The sequence below is a fragment of the Monodelphis domestica genome, chromosome 2 (genome assembly GCF_027887165.1).
Source record: "Monodelphis domestica isolate mMonDom1 chromosome 2, mMonDom1.pri, whole genome shotgun sequence".
Lineage (NCBI taxonomy): Eukaryota > Metazoa > Chordata > Mammalia > Didelphimorphia > Didelphidae > Monodelphis > Monodelphis domestica.
Genome location: NC_077228.1, coordinates 12,101,661 through 12,117,646, shown reverse-complemented (window position 1 = coordinate 12,117,646; position 15,986 = coordinate 12,101,661). Strand labels below are relative to the sequence as shown.

Genomic DNA, 15,986 nt, shown 5'->3' with positions numbered 1-15,986 from the left:
AAGACTTTTTTTTTACTTTGTTTTGGGTTTCAGGTATTCCAGGTAGTTGAGGTTGTCAGGTACATAAGGTAATATTCCATTCTTTAGAATAAGGTTTATTGTTCTTAGTACAAAAATAAAACTTAACTATCCTACATGGGTGAGGGACGACTAGGCGGTGCAGTGGATAGAGTTCTGGGAGTGAAGTCATAAAATCTTCCTGAGTTCAAATCTAACTTCAGACACTTACTAGCTATGTGACCCTGAGCAAGTCACTTAACCTAACCCCCGGTTGTCTCAATTTTCCTCATGTGTAGAATGAGTTGGAGAAGGAAATGGCCAACCACGTCAGCATCTTTGCCAAGAAAATCCCTAATGGAGTCCCCAAGACCCCACCGAACAATAATAGGAGCTTTTCATTCCTCTTAGTCTCTGTCCGCCCTTTTCAGAAACCTCCAAGTCTTCATCCTAAGTCCATTCCTCAATGAGTTATAGGTCAGCATGATGAAGTAGGTAAAGGACTGGCCTTGGCATCAGCGGAAAAAATGGGTTCTAATTCTGACTCCATGACCCTAGGCAAGTGACAGCCTCCCAGTGACCACAGCACATTCCTAAGGCTCAGTTTACAGGTGAGCTCCTCAAAATCAGCGTAGGGAGTTGCCACACCAGGAGTTCCCCAGATGGCTGAAATCACAGACTCGGGCCAAAACAAATAACAAATAAATATCCGAGAGCGGCTCCTCCCCAACTCTGCAGAGATGTTACGAAAGACATCAGGAAGCCGTCTGGAAAGCCACTAGCGCTCAGGTAATCTGGCTACCTAGGAAGACCGACCAACGTGGGCTGATGCAACTTGACCTGAAGCACTAGAGAAGTCCTTACTGTGCAGACACTTTAAACACACTCGGAGCCAGAACAAGTCCTTCCTCCCTCCCTCCAGAAATGCACTCCTGCCAGGGCCGTGGCTCACTTTCTACCCACTTCAAAATTGGGTGTTGCATTGAGCAGAACACCAAGGAGAAAAGGCTCACCCCAAAACGAGTCGGAGATTCACAAAATGGAAACACTGGGCGGGTGCCTAGGGAAGGCGAGCGGCCCTTTTTCTGTTTTCTCCCTATCTGCCCAAGAGGCTGGAAAGTCTATGTGACAACAGATGGAGAGGACGCTCAGGAAGCCATTGTCCTGAAACGGGGTCATTCTCCATGGCAGCTGGCTCAACTCCCACCCCACCTTGTTGTTGTTCATGGCAGGAAGTGCCACACCTGATTGAGAAAGCTGCAGGAGAAAGGAGGGACAGGTTCAGTGAGAATAAGGCCCAGGCATTGGGGAAAGAAAAAGGAAACGGGTTCATTCTGCTTTCGTTTGTGGGGGAGAGAGGGAAAGGGACACAGAGAGAGAGAGGGGAAGGAAAATAGGAAGAGGAAAAGAGAAGAGAGAAAGGGAAAGAAAGAGAAAAGAAAAAAGAGAAAGGAAGGAAAAAAGGAAAAGGAGGGGGCAACTAGGTGGCTCAAAGGATTGAGAGCCACCCTAAAGATGTGAGGTCCTGGGTTCAAATCTAGCCTCAGACACTTCCTAGCTGTGTGACCCTGGGCAAATCACTTAACCTCCATTGCCTAGCCCTTACCACTCTTCTGCCTTGAAACCAATACACAGTATTGACTCCAAGATGGAAGGTAAAGGTTTAAAAAAAAAGGAAGAAGAAAAGAGAAGAAAGAGAAAAGAAAAAAAGAGAAAGGAAGGACAAAAGGAAGAGGAGGGGGCAGCTGGGTGGCTCAGTGGATTGAGAGCCAGCCCCAGAGATGTGAGGTCCTGGGTTCAAATCTAGCCTCAGACACTTCCTAGCTGTGTGACCCTGGGCAAGTCACTTAACCCCCATTGCCTAGCCCTCACCACTCTTCTGCCTTGGAACCAATACATAGTATCCACTCCAAGATGGAAGGTAAGGGCTTAAAAAAAAAAGAAGTGGAAAAGAGAAGAGAGAAAGGGAAAGAAAGAGAAAAGAAAAAAGAGAAAGAGAGAAAGGAAGAGAGGGGAAAAGGAAGAAAATAGGAATACAGGATCATCAAAATATGGAGCTGAAAAGGATTCTACAGACCAGAGAATCAGAAAGTAAAAGAAGAAAGGAAATCTGGGTATTTTTATTTGCTCTCTTTCTCAAAAAAAACCCCCCAAACCTCTAGTACCTTAGTGAACGGTCATGTGTCTTTGGGCAAGTCTTGTCGACTCCGAAGCCTCAGTTTCCTCACCCATACTAGCTAAATGATGAATGACCTCTCCGTTGGGGCCCTGCACCCATGATCCCTGATCTCATTGCTTCTTCTCCCATGCCCTGCTATTGGAACGTATTCCTGATTCATCTGATGAGTAATGAACAGAGAGGGGCCAAATGAAGCTGAGGGTTTCTCTCCAAGCAGGAGCAGGACAATCGCAGGCGTTCCACTTCTCCCCTGAATACCTCATTCCCCAGTTTTGATCCCTCGATTACCAAAGTGGAAGGAAAGCATTAGGGGGAGATTAAACAACTACCCGTACGTCAGTTTTTAAGATGAAGAAACTAAAAGAGAAAAACTCTGAATTTAAAAGTGAATCACTTCGTTTCAATGAAACTCAGCAACTCTCCTACTTCTCTTTCGCAAGCTTCCCTCCTCTTTTTATACTTCCATCACAGCAGAGTTAGCATGACCTCAGTTCAAATCTTACCTCTCTCAATTACACTCTCTCATTCTCCTTTGAAAAATAAAGGGGTTGAACTGAATTGCTTCTAAGATGAGAAACATGATTCTCTATTCTAAACATAAAACATTATTACCTTTTGAAGCTTCTCGCTAAGCACTGTTGCAGGGGTTCTGGACCTTGTTATAGTCACTGCCCTTTGGTAGTCAGGTGAAACTATTGATTTATTCTCAGAAAGAAAATGATTTTTAATGCATAAGATCAACTGAATAAGGAGGCTGGGTGGCATACTAGATAGAGTCCTGGGCTTGGAATAAGGAAGACTTCTCTTCCTGGGTTCAAATCCACCTCAGACACTTCATAGCTGTGTGACCTTGAACATGTCACTTAATCCTGTTTGCCTCAGTTTCCCAATATGTAAAATGGAGTGGAGAAGCAAATGGCAAACCAGAAAACCTCAACTAGGATCTTGAAAAGTCTGAAAGGACTAAAAACAAAAATAAAATATATAGGGCCATAAAGGAAATCCATAATATCCCAATAGTGATCCAAATATTTTTAAAACAAGGCCACAGATCTTAAGAATTCTGTGGGAATCCGTCCTCTCTGACCTTAAGATACAAGGTTTCTGTACTGGGTGGGCATAGAAAAACCAGTGCTTGAAAATACAGAAAATAAATACCCATAGAATGCATTTTTGTTCCAGTACCTGCTAATTAATACCATTTTGTGAAATGGGAAAGGTTGGTGACTCAACTCCTCGGTGATTCAACCCCAGAGAAGTACAAAGACTTTCCTAAGGTCACACAACTCATTAGTATAGAGTTAGAAAAAGAACCCAGACGTTCTGACTTGTGATCCAGTGCTTTTAAGCTGCGTTGCTGCCAGGTGACTGCCTCCAAGTCAGACTGAAATGAATTAGCTACACTAGATCCAACCTGGTGATGTGGTGCCTTGTATAGACCCAACCAATTATTGGGGAGGGAGGGGGAAGGAAAAGTTGACATTATGGCCTGTTGTTGTTCAGTCATTTCACTCACCTATGACTCTGTGACCCCATCTGGACCCCTGAGTGGTTTGCCACTTCCTTCTCTGGCTCACTTTACAGATGAAGAAACTGAGGCAAACAGGTACAGTGACTTACCCAGGGTCACACAGCTAGTAAATATACAAGATCAGATTTGAACTCAAGTCTCCCTGACTCCAGTCCTAGGCGCTCTATCTAGCTGCCCTATCTATCTAGCTGGTCCTCCTTAGGGCTATTCTGCAGGTAACATAACTTCAATAGAGCAGAATGAACTCTGAATTCAGGATCAAGAGAACTGAGTTAAAATCCTAGCTGGGCTCTCTACTTAACTTCATTCTGCCTCAGTTTCCTTATCTGTAAACATCATCTGCCCTGCCATTCATTTTGGAACAGTTGTAAGAATGAGAAAACAGATGAAAAGCTTTTTTCTAAAACATCAACCAAGTGAGCACCATAAGACAAAGAACACTCGCCACCGCCAGAGAGAGACCTGTTGGGGTCCAAATGCAGATGACAGCGTGACATGTGACTGAAATGACTGAACTTGGTGGAGATTTGTGGTTACATGTAATTGATAAAATACAACATCTTGATCAAGAATGAAATAAAACATCAACCAAGATGCCATTTTTAAAAATACAGGACTTGGGATTTCATTGGTGTGGCAATGCAGATGGGGCAAAAAGAGGTTAAGAGACTTGTCCAGGGTCACACGGACAGTAGAACTCAAATCCAAGTCTTCCTGCCTCCAAGGTTGAGTGGCTCCCATCCGCTGGCCCAGGAAGGACCCAGGCATGGGTCAATGGCTCACCATCCTGACATGGGGACTTAACGGGAGTCAGCAGCTGGGTCCTGCCAAAGGTGTCCCAAGTATTCCCAGGCTCTAGGCTCTGGCTGTCGGCTCTACCAAAGGGGACAGATGGGGAAGCCTCCTAACAAGAGAGAGGCTGAATAGGAGAGGTGAGCAAACCCAGAGCCAGCCCACTTCACAGGAAGCCCCAGGTATGGTAGTCCCTAAAATACAAAGCTCTAGTCAAACACAGAGGAGGAAGGCAGGAGGGTGTCCATGAGGACAGAAGAGCTTCTCAGGTCTGCAGCCATGGAGACAGAGAAAGAGTAAGGAAAAGGAGAGATAAGAGGACCTCACAGAGGACAGTAGAGGAAATGTGTTTATCAGTGGCAGTCCAAAGGGAGGTGGAGAGAACTTGGGGAGGATCTCCAGAGACTTAGAGCTTAACACAGAGCCCAGCACAGGAAAGGACTTCATGTCTTGTAAGTCAGGGGACTTCAGAAGTCAAGACTTGGCTCTGCTGCTTTTCTGTGTGACCTTGGACAGCTTACTTTCTTACTTCTTACTTCCTATTTCTTGGGCTTCAACAGTCTGTGCTGAAAAATTGGGGTGCTGGACTAGGTGACCTTTGAGGCCCCTTCCTACCCCCCTTTTGGCCTCAGTTTCCTCATCTGTAAAATTGAGAAGCACAAGTAGATGACCCTCTTCAAATTCTAGATCTTTGCTCCTGGGATCCCAATGAAGGGTCTTATCAAGAGAAAGGGGGGAAGAATGTAATTGAGTTGTTTTCTTTGGTCCCAGATTCCAGAATCAATGAAGAATTGAAAGGAGAATAAACTTACAAGGTAGCAGGGTCAGTCAGGGATTAGTTCATGTGTGAAGATTGGATTTGGCTCTCTCCTGATTATAACAATGAAGGTCCTTAGCTCTTCCTTGATAGTGAAGGTAAAATTGTAATCCCCGGTCTATTTTTAGATTTTAATCCCCAAAGTGTTAACTCAGTATTTAAAGTAGATCTACCCATTTTAACTACAAAAAGGTGTGAATACCCATTTCATACATTGAGGGGGCAGTCCTGGAGAGGAGTGTCTGCTGTGATTGGTAGACGAGAAATTTAGGGGAGGTGACACAAGAGAAAAAGGTCTTTAAATAGAGGAAACAGAAGCACGCAAGGATGGATCAATCAATATAGAGATCAGTCACTCAGAGTTGGAGGGAAGAGGGAAAACACTTGGCTGTGGAACAGGACCACTGGAAGAGCTCATGCAGGAGACCTCCGACTGCTTTCCTTTTAGATGGTCACTGTTGGTGAGTGTAAAGGCTGACTTAGTTCCTTGCCCTTTCTGGAGGTGTGAACCTCTGAGAAAGGCCCATCGTCTTGAGACTCCTTTTCCCTGGCTGGGGCCTTAGTATTTCTAACTGGTTCAAAGGCATCCAGAGCTTGCTCGTTCATTTGCTCGTTCTCTCTCTCTCTCTCTCTCTCTCTCTCTCTCTCTCTCTCTCTCTCTCTCTCTCTCTCTCTCTCTCTGTCTCTCTCTCTTCTCCCTTCCTTAAATCTTTCTCTATTGTAAAAATAAACTACCATAATTCCATTTACTTGAGTAATTCATATTGGGATTTAGAAATTAAATCCCTGGCGACCACCAATTTAAAAATTCAGTCCAACCATAAATTTAACACATGGAAGTTTAAGAAGAACACACCCAGGGGGCAGCTAAGTGATTCAGTAGATTGAGAGCTAGGCCTGAAGATAGGAGGTCCTGGGTTCAAATCTCAACACTTCCTAGCTGGTGACCCTGGGCAAGTCACTTCACCCCCATTGCCTAGCCCTTACTACTCTTCTGCCTGAGAACCAATACACAGTGTTCATTCTAAGATGGAAGCAGAAGGTTTCTTTAAAAAAAGAGAGAGAAGAACATACCTAGAACCCTGTAGCTGCTGTAAAAGACCCTAAACCCCCTGAATGACACAAAGATGGAATCTTTTTGGTGTCATCATATGCCGTTCCTAGTCAGTTTCCCCCAGACATTTTCTATAGGAAATCCTTCTTCTAAAACCTCAGAGGCTGGTGTGTTGTTCCTAGGTAACAGGAAAAAGGGCATCCTGGGCATTTCTCCCTGTCCGGGGTCCTCAGCCTATCAAACTCGGGAAAGCTAAATAGAAAAGAAGGCACCAGCCCAGGAGGAAGAATCAGCTCAATTCTGGCCCCACCATGGCTTGCTGACGCAGGAGGGCCAGACTGGGGTGCTGAGCCAGCACAGCCACTCAAAATCCTGGTGGCACCCAAAGCACATGATTCAAATGAGTCAAGAGATCTGGGTTCTGGTCCCAGCTCCATTATCATGCTGCAACATACACTGAATTCGGGGTCGGACAGCTTGGATTCTGGGTGATAGTGAGGAAAGCCTCAAATGAACAATGAGGGGGTGGGTTGAGGGGACTTCAGAGGGGCCTGCCATCCCCAGAGTTCTGATGGCAGGAGCCCTTGCATCCCTTGGTGGGCGGGGACCTCACTTCTCTGCTCTTCAGAGTGGCCATCTATAAAATGGGGAGATTTCGCTTGGTCACTTCTCAGGGCTCCTGGCCCTAAAAGTCTATGATGCCTCCGAAGCTTTCACTTTAGCCACCAATTCCCAAATGATTTAAGATCATTCTCTGGGCCTGAGAAAGCTTTTTGGCAGCCTGTTTTCTTCTCTGAGAATAAATCCTGGGATGATCACATGGTCTGTCTCCTTAGAACAAGATGGTGCTATTGGCTGGCCTGGGCTTCGGATGAGAAATCAGCAGAAAATCTTTATTGGCAACAAAAAAACCTTCTGGGTTTCATACACAAATAGGGCAGTGAAAGTCAGGCAGGAAGCACAAGTCCTCGCTTGGCCTAGAGATCTTGTTGGGGTCACTTCAGATAATGGGACAATGGGTGCATTCTGAGGAGCATTTCCTAAAGCCCAAACTCCTTGGTCTGACATTCAAGGCCTTCTACCTCTCCTTTCCATGCCTTGCTGACCCCAATCGCACAATATTCATCAGAAGCAGAGGGGATGCGCTTCAATCACTCGATCCACAGCTGCTTCTTAAGCCCGTGCTCTGGGCCAAGCGCTGGGACTCTGATGAAAAAGCAGGAACAGCGTCTGCCCGTAAGAAGCTTACATTCTAGAACAATGTAGAAATCCAAATATACAAGACAGCCAGAGTGGACTGAACAGAACCTGCAAGGGGAAGGGGGAGGGGATGGGGATGAGGATGGGGATGAGGATGGAGAAGGGAATGAAGATGGGGAAGGGAATGAGGATGGGGAAGGGGAAGGGGATGGGGATGGGGATGGGGATGGGGATGAGGATGGGGAAGGGAATGAGGATGGGGAAGGGGAAGGGGAAGGGGATGAGGAAGGGGAAGGGAATGAGGATGGGGAAGGGGATGAGGATGGGGAAGGGGATGAGGATGGGGATGAGGATGGGGAAGGGAATGAGGATGAGGAAGGGGAAGGGGATGGGGATGGGGATGGGGATGGGGATGGGGATGGGGATGAGGATGGGGAAGGGAATGAGGATGGGGAAGGGGAAGGGGAAGGGGATGAGGAAGGGGAAGGGAATGAGGATGGGGAAGGGGATGAGGATGGGGATGAGGATGGGGAAGGGAATGAGGATGGGGAAGGGGAAGGGGATGGGGAAGGGGAAGGGGATGGGGATGGGGATGGGGATGGGGAAGGGAATGAGGATGGGGAAGGGGAAGGGGAAGGGGATGAGGAAGGGGAAGGGAATGAGGATGGGGAAGGGGATGAGGATGGGGATGAGGATGGGGAAGGGAATGAGGATGGGGAAGGGAATGAGGATGGGGAAGAGAATGAGGATGGGGAAGGGGATGGGAATGGGGATGGGGATGGGAATGGGGATGAGGATGGGGAAGGGGAAAGGGATGGGGAAGGGGAAGGGGAAGGGAATGAGGATGGGGAAGAGAATGAGGATGGGGAAGGGGAAGGGGATGGGAATGGGGATGAGGATGGGGATGGGAATGAGGATGGGGAAGGGGAAAGGGGAAGGGAATGGGGATGGGGATGAGGATGGGGAAGGGGATGGGGAAGGGGAAGGGGAAGGGAATGAGGATGGGGAAGAGAATGAGGATGGGGAAGGGGAAGGGGATGGGAATGGGGATGGGGATGGGGATGGGGATGAGGATGGGGATGGGAATGAGGATGGGGAAGGGGAAAGGGGAAGGGAATGGGGATGGGGATGAGGATGGGGAAGGGGATGGGGAAGGGGAAGGGGAAGGGAATGAGGATGGGGAAGGGAATGAGGATGGGGAAGGGAATGAGGATGGGGAAGAGAATGAGGATGGGGAAGGGGAAGGGGATGGGAATGGGGATGGGGATGGGGATGGGGATGGGGATGGAGAAGGGAATGAGGATGGGGAAGGGAATGAGGATGGGGAAGAGAATGAGGATGGGGAAGGGGATGGGAATGGGGATGGGGATGGGGATGGGGATGAGGATGGGGATGGGAATGAGGATGGGGAAGGGGAAAGGGATGGGGAAGGGGAAGGGGAAGGGAATGAGGATGGGGAAGGGAATGAGGATGGGGAAGAGAATGAGGATGGGGAAGGGGAAGGGGATGGGGATGGGGAAGGGAATGAGGATGGGGAAGGGAATGGGGATGGGGATGGGGATGAGGATGGGGAAGGGGAAGGGGAAGGGAATGGGGATGGGGATGAGGATGGGGAAGGGGATGGGGATGAGGATGGGGAAGGGGAAGGGGATGGGGATGGGGAAGGGAATGGGGATGGGGATGGGGATGGGGATGGGGATGGGGAAGGGGAAAGAGATGGAGATGGAGATGGGGATGGGGATAGGGACAGCAGGTGACACTTGAAGAACTATACACATACCCAACAAAGGGGGCCTTTGCTTGAAATTTCTCAATGAGGAGGAACCCTCTAAGCAGTTAGGTGAGCCTGTGGGTTAGGCACTGGACCTTAAGTCAGCAAGTCTTGAGTTCAAACTATCTCAGAAGCTGTGTTACCCTGGGCAAGTCACTTAACCTTACCCTGCCTCAGTTTCTTATCTGTAAAACAAAGAGGATAGTAGCACCTTCCTCCCAATGGTATTGTAAATGAGATAACATATGAAAAAATGTTTTGTAAACCTTAAAAATAAATACAAATGTTAGCTACCATTGCTGTTCTTATTACTAATATTTGACATATTATAGATTAGAAATTGGGAGCAGCAGGGTAGCTCAGTGGATTGATAACCAGACTTAGGGACAGGAGGTTCTGCCTTCAAATCTGGCCTAGCTGTGTGACCCTGGGCAAGTCCCTTAACCCCCATTGCCTAGCCCTTACCAGTCTTCTGCCTTGGAACCAGTACACAGTATTGATTCCAAGACGGAAGGTGAGAGTTTTAAAGGAAAAAAAGATTAGAAATTATCCTGTTTCTGATAATAACAAAATAATCATATCCAAGGTGCTCACAGACCTTCATAAACCTTTATTAAGCACCTTCCCAGGCTTCTTACTCCTTAGACTGCTTGTACTCTCTTCTATCTGTTCTTCAGTCCAATTGCGCTGGCCTCCTGACCACTCCTTGAACTCCAGACTCTGGGCTTTTTCCCTGGCTGTCTCTCACCCCTGGAACATTCACGCTCCTCATCTCCATCTCTGGCTCCCCTGGCTTTATTCCAGCTTAAATTCCACCTTGTCAGGGGAGCCCTTCCCTCCCCCGGTGGATTTCTCTCTCCTCTTGGTCCTACAGAGAACTGTCTCCACCATTAGTCTGGGACCCTGAAGAGCAGGAATTGTCCTTTGCTTTCTTTGGATCCTCTGCACTTAACCGAGTGCCTACTGCCTGCAGATGGTGACTAATGATTGTTCTTGCTATCCCCCATCCCAGGACAGCCCAGTCTACTTTGGGCCAGCTCTCCTAGCTAGGAAGAGTTTCGGGATTTCGAGCCTTGTGCCTCGATGGCAGAACTGAAGGGGTCTAATCTCCCACCCTCCCACCCACAAGACTTACAGCCAGCTGTCACCTCCTGCCTAAGCCTGCTCCAACATTGCCAGTTCTTTCAATCAGCCCTCACTCTGCAGGATCTTGAGAGCCTTGGCATGGTCCTGGGCACATCATAACCCCTCCCCAAATGGATGTCAGTCCAGCAGCCCATCTACCTGCCTACTTACCTATCCTGACCAACTCTTCGGAACATCCCCCAATTTATTAACGTCTTTGTGGTTACCAAAGCTGCCCACAATGCTCCAGGGCAGAGTACAGGGGAGCCAAAGCTCTTTATACACAAGTTCTGGCCCCTCTTTTTGTTTTTTTTTAGCCCTTTACCTTCTGTCTTAGAATCAATACTAAGCTTTGGAACCATGGGTAATGGGTAGGCAATTGGGTTTAAGTGACTTGCCTAGGGTCACACAGCTGGGAAGTGCCTGAGGCCAGACTGAACTGAGGTCTTCCCAACTCTCTCCACTGTGACACCCAGCTGTCCCTGCTCTGGGTCCTCTTAATGTAACCCAAGAACAATTAGCTTTTTTTATCTGCTTTGTCATACTGCTGGCAGCCCAAGACATCCAGATCATTTTCAGGCAAAGTCCTTAAACAGTACTCTGTTCTCCAGCTAAATCAGTCTGCTCTTACGCAGAGCAATATGTGGGATCGATCACTAGCTCACCGGGTGTCTGCTTGGGGGTTTGGGTCTGAGATTATCCGCTTACAAAAATGAATAATATAAAAATCTGTCTGACATAACACACGCAAACCCAGATCGAATTGCTTGTCAGCTCCAGAACAGGGAGGAAAGAAGGGAGGCAGCCAACCTGGATCATGTGACTTTGGCAAACATGGGGAAATGTGTTATTAAAGTAAAAAAAATAAAACCAACAAATGGATCTGATTTGGGTCTTTGCACTGCTTCCAATGCCCTTTGAACCCTTGTCTGTATCGCTTTACTACCCATATCTGGAATCCCTTCTCTGTCTGACTATCTACTTAGCCTTTAACAGCCAGTGCCAGTGTGTGGCCTCTCCTACGAGAAGCCATCCCTGATTGATCATCCTAAATGTTAGGGAGCCTGGGGCTTCAGTGTCAGTGTTGCTTCAAAGACCCACGAGAAAGAGGACAAGTTTTTGCCTCTGGTTCTCCCAAAGCAATGGGTATGTGCTAAGGATGGTGCATCATCACACTGTCTCAGTCTTTGATAGTATCTGCTAATCTAAAAAGATCTGGATGCTCTTTAAAGAATCCTGATGAGCCACTTTGGAGATTTGAGGATTTCTCCCTTTCCATTTTAAAAAGCAAGTTATGAACTTGACAGAGACAAGGAATCTGGGTTTCAAGTCAGAAGACCTGGGTTCAAATCCCAGCTCAGCTACTTCCTACCCAAAGCTGTGGACCAACCCAGACTTAAATTTCCTTGTGTGTACAATAAAAGTTGGGCCTTCAAGTTCCTTGCCAGCTCTAACTATGTGATCTTTAGAATATCCCTAAAAGTAGTTATGGGGAATTGGCAAATTAGCTAACCTGTTCTCGGTTCAAATCCTGGCACTGCCACTACAAATACTTAAGGACCCATGGACAAGTCCCTGGGACCCCTGTGAGCAGCAGTTTCCTCTCTGGTCAAAGGAGAGGGCCGGACTCTATTCTGCATAAGGCCCCTTCCAGCCCCGGATGTATGAGCCTGGGAGGGCAAGATGAAGATGAATTCTAATGAAAACATTTTCAATTGCCTTTCCGGGGGGCCGCTTTCTGCCTTGACTTTCTTCCAAAGAACGCTTCTCAGAGAATGTGGAGGGCAAAATATCGGAAAATGATGCTTGAAAATTCTGGCAACATATTAAAGAAGGGGGGGTTGAGGGGGGGCACCTCTCTCTGGAAAGTCACTGGCTAACATTGGAAAGAGGCTCTGGTGACATTTCACTATTGGGGGAGGGGAGTGCTAAGGCAGGTACCCTAATGATAGAGCGGACCTTGAGGTTCAGATGGGACGCTGTGACTCGCCCAAGACCACACAGGCACAAAAAGGCCAAAGTGCCCCCACTGGAATGCTGTGGATTCCCAAGCCAGGATCTCGGCCCGCCTGCCTGCCGATCTCTGCACACACGGGCTGTCTGCCATGCCTAGAATGTTCTCCCTTCTCCCAGCCACCTCTGGGACGTCTTTGTTCCCTTCCAAAGCCTTCCAGCTCAAATACCCTCCAGGGCCTTCCCAAACAGACCGAGATAGAGGGAGAGGACCGCAGCTCTTCCCCAACTCCTGCCCGAATTTACCTTCTATTTATAAATGCACAAGCCAGGCCTGGGGGACCTCTAAATGGGAGGGGCACTGCGCAGCGCACTCGTTCCACACCTCGGTGGACCCCAGCAACAACAAGGACCGAAAAAGATCCCTCCGGAGCCAGATTGGTGCGGAAGGATCAAGTCTAGGCACCAGATCCCGGGAATCCGCAAGACAAGACTCTCTGGAGCTTTTCCTGCATTCCCCCAGAGGGCATTCCAGGCATGTGGGGGGCCCCTCAGCACAGCCCATCAGGCAGAGGATGGGTGGAAGCTGTCAAAGTTTCCCGGAGTCCCAGAGGGCAGCAGTGCCGCTCCCCACCCCCACCGGGACTACGGCAGCCCAATCCACCTGGAGGCTTTACGAAAACTAGCCCGGGGAGCCCATCAGCCTCCAAGTCCATCCTATTCAGCCTCGGAGAAAAGGAAGCAAGAAGCCGGTACCTCCTCCCCGGCCTCAGCCTTGGCCAGGATTCGAATGTAACACAACTCAGTTCCTCCCACTAAGGCAGCCCAGACAACAGAGAGGATCTTCTCGCCTGGGGCTTTCACTGCTTTCTGGGACCGTAAACTTGGGCACCGGGGAACAATGCCCGCCCCCCCCCCTCCTCCGCCGAGCGCTTAGCCCCTTCTCGATTCTTTTGACTTGGGAAGCCACGTTTAACTGCATCTCTCCAGAGACCTCCAAAGGCAGAAGAGCTTATTTTGCAGCGGGTCGAGGGGCTGCACCCCCCACCCTGGGCCGTTCTCCTGCCGACCCAGGGAGGCCAGCAGAGGATCTGCCCTCTCAAGGGCCCTGGCTGCAAGCACCTGATCCCAAGAAGCCACCTTCTCTCCCCTCCCAGGAGGCTCCTGGGCAAATGTGAAAACAATAGCCCCATGCCAACAGCCCACAGCTCTCAATCAGATGGGGGGGGGGGAGGGGAGGGGAAGGGAGAAGGAGGGAGCCCTTCACTCTTATCCGACCAATTGAGGGCCCTTCTTTCTAGCCCAGACGTTTCTTGGTCTGGCTGGTAAGTCTACGTGTGCCCCTGGCCCTGGCACAGGGACGGGCAAACAGAGGAGACATCGGGGAGGTTTGGTTTCCATCTACTGCGCCCTTAAAGATGAGGAAGGAGACAATGGAGGGGTTTTCTCGGGGTGCCCTCCCGAACTGTGGCTCCGTCAAGAGCCTGGGCACCGGAAGAGAATTCACGTCTGAATCCCTGCCAGCCGGTGCACTCAGGCTGGCTCGGTGGGGCTTCTTTGGAGGGCAAAGACCAAGGGATAGTTTGTAGAAGAGGGAGGAGAGAACACCCACGCCCGCTCCCGCTCCCGCGGCCCACTTGGCCTCCCCCGGTCAAGTTCAGAGCCCGAGAAGCCGAGAGGCGGCCCCGCCCCCGGCCCCCGCTCGGGCCGCCCGCAGGATGTCCTGGGCCCACATAAACAGGATGTCAGACGGCGCGTTCGGGTCTGCCTTAGGGAAACTTGGGGTTGGAGACGAATGGCAGAACGCGATGGGGGGGGGGGGGGGTGGCAAGGAGGACCAGGGGGCCCCCATAACCTCCCCTCCGCAGATGCCGCGGCCCCACAGTTGCCCCTTCCCCCGCTCCCGCTGGCTGCTGCCCCCAGCCCTCTGGGGCCCCGGGAGCTTCCCCGCCCGCCGCCCCTGACCCAGCCAGGGCACTCACCACTTCCGCGTGCTGCTCTGCCTCGGCTGGCAGAGGGAGGGCAGACGCGCAGCTCCGCTCGGCTCGGCTCGCTAGGCGGCCAGGCCTGTGCTGCCAGCCCGCATGGAGCAGAGCAGGGCAGGCCAGGCCGAAGGCGCGGCGGTCGGGGCGAAGGGCACAGGCTGAAGCGGGGACAGGCGCGCGGCCGGCCGCTCTCCCGCTCCGCTTAGCTCGGCTCAACTTTAGGGCAGCGGCCTGGGCTGCTTCGGCAGGCCGGCCCCGCCTCCGCTGCCCGCTCCGACTCCGCCTCTCCTCGACCCTCCCCGCTTCGCGGAATCGCGATTGCCACGGACGCCGCTTGGCTCGGCCTTCAGTGCCTCTGGGCGGGCCGGCGTGGATCCACCGCGAGTCCTACCACCTTGCACCCCCCACACGCCCACCTCCGGTCAGCTGGGGCTGCGGCTGAGGCAATAGACTGAAGAAGGGAGGGGAAAGGCCGCTGGAGCCCGCCCGCCAGCTGACATCACCCGAGTGACAGCCCTGGCCGGGGAGGGAGCTGAAGGTGGGGGTGGGGAGACAGGCGAGACCCAGCTTAGGCACAGCCGCCACCTCCTGTCCTCCCCTCCCCCATAAGTCCCCACACGTTTTGTAGATGGGAGGAGTGAGTGGGCAGGCAGATTTGTCCTGCCAGGGCTGGGGGGCAGAGGTGCCCAGGTAAGGGCTGGGCCCTCAGACAGATGAAGGAAGGCACTAACTGCCTCGGGGCTCCTTCCACCTCTACGGTCTGGCCATTGAGCAGGGAGGAGGAAGAAACTGAGGCTTTTTACCGTTTTTTTCCTTTTATAATCTGGAAAGACCACGATTGAAAAGAAATGGCAGAAAAGAGACGGGCCTGAAGTCCTCGGACTGTGGTTCCGTGCTAAAACTCAGGGACTGAAGCCTGTGAGCTTAATCAGAGCTAAGGAGCCTGCTACAAAGCCCTGAGTTCAAGGCTTCAGACATTCTGAGCCTGGAGTCCAACTCCCACTTTCTTTTTTAAACCCTTCTCTTCCTTCTAAGTATTGGCTCCAAGCCAGAAGAGCCTTCAGGGCTTGGCTTTGGGAGTTAAGGGACTTGTCCAGGGTCACCCAGCTAGGAAGCATCTGAGGCCAGATTGGAACCCAGACCTCCTGTCTCTAGGCCTGGTACTTATCTAAGGAACCACGGAGCTCTCCCCCAACTCCCTTGTTCTTACAAAAAGGAAAAAATAAAAATGAAGGTCAAAGAGTTTGTGTGACTTACCCAAAGTGCTTAGTCCCCAATCCTCAGCCATTTAAATTCTAAGAGGGACTCAGAGGCATTGGCAGGGGGAATCCTACACCAGTGAGTGATCCGTTAATCCCAGGCAGTTTCCCAAACCCTCTCCTCGCGCAGGGCAGGAGAAAAGAGTCAGACCAGCACCTCCCACTCAGTCTGGGTTCTGCTGCTAATCAGCTTAGACTGGTTTGGCCCTTTGGGCCTCAGACTCCTCCCTTGGGAGCGCAGTGGAGCTAAAATGATGTCTAGGTCTCTTGGATCACACTAACCAGATGTTTCCTGAAAACTCATCTGGCTGGGTGTTATTAAT

General features: G+C 50.4%; 1 protein-coding gene across 4 annotated transcripts in view; it reads right to left on the bottom strand.

Moving 5' to 3' along the window:
• Nucleotides 1–15,784, bottom strand: part of JAK1 (Janus kinase 1) — a 154,106-nt gene extending 138,322 nt beyond the window's left edge. For 2 of the 4 annotated variants that reach the window (XM_056815014.1, XM_056815017.1), the window contains exon 1: nt 14,402–15,006. The gene's annotated coding sequence lies outside the window, so the exon portion shown is untranslated. Of the gene's footprint in view, nt 1–14,401; nt 15,007–15,661 lie in introns of those variants that run through there. The other 2 variants (XM_056815019.1, XM_056815015.1) reach the window with 2 other exon arrangements.
• Nucleotides 15,785–15,986: the final 202 nt, after the last annotated feature.